Source organism: Lolium rigidum, chromosome 7 (assembly GCF_022539505.1).
Source record: "Lolium rigidum isolate FL_2022 chromosome 7, APGP_CSIRO_Lrig_0.1, whole genome shotgun sequence".
Taxonomy (NCBI): Eukaryota; Viridiplantae; Streptophyta; class Magnoliopsida; order Poales; family Poaceae; genus Lolium; species Lolium rigidum.
The window spans coordinates 267,124,217-267,124,799 of NC_061514.1; the positions used below are offsets into that span (position 1 = coordinate 267,124,217).

General features: G+C 39.5%; 1 non-coding gene across 1 annotated transcript; it reads left to right on the forward strand.

Annotated features, from left to right (window-relative positions):
• Positions 1-224: 224 nt before the first annotated feature.
• Positions 225-313, forward strand: LOC124680022. Its single transcript, XR_006995427.1, has one exon. It is a non-coding gene; the product is annotated as a small nucleolar RNA SNOR75 (small nucleolar RNA).
• Positions 314-583: the final 270 nt, after the last annotated feature.

Genomic DNA, 583 nt, shown 5'->3' on the forward strand with positions numbered 1-583 from the left:
TTATGAAGTAATGAAGAGTGGCAAGCAATCTTGTTGTTCATATCATTGTTTCAATATACACTGTCGTGTTCAAGATCGAATCGATCACCATGTTTCCTATTCCTGATGTAGACTGTTGTAGTTGCAGGTACATGTCATGACCCAGAATAGACTAGCACTGCTATCCTATTCCAGATGTTTCCTCGTCAAACTATTGTGTTTTTGGTGCTCATGGTGTTTGTGGTTCACTGTGATGATGACGCACTGATTAGATGCCCCATGCAGCCCATTCCAGTAAACCATGGGGATAAAATGAGGCATTTGTCTGAGAGAAACAATCTGTTTTTTTTTTTTTTTTCTTTTTCTTTTGCCCTGTCATGCTGTTGCTGCTGCTATGTAGACACAGTACGTGTTAAGTGTTTGATGGAATAGATTTGCTTGACTTCCCGTGTCAATCAATCGGTTATGTTTTTTCATTCTCTATGAGAGAACGATGACTGTTAGTTGGTTTAGTTGTATTGTTGGTATAAATCCAGCCACTTGTTGCCTTGTTGGTTTTGCACTGTTCTTGATTTATCTCCCCCTGTCCGTTCAATGTTTTGAG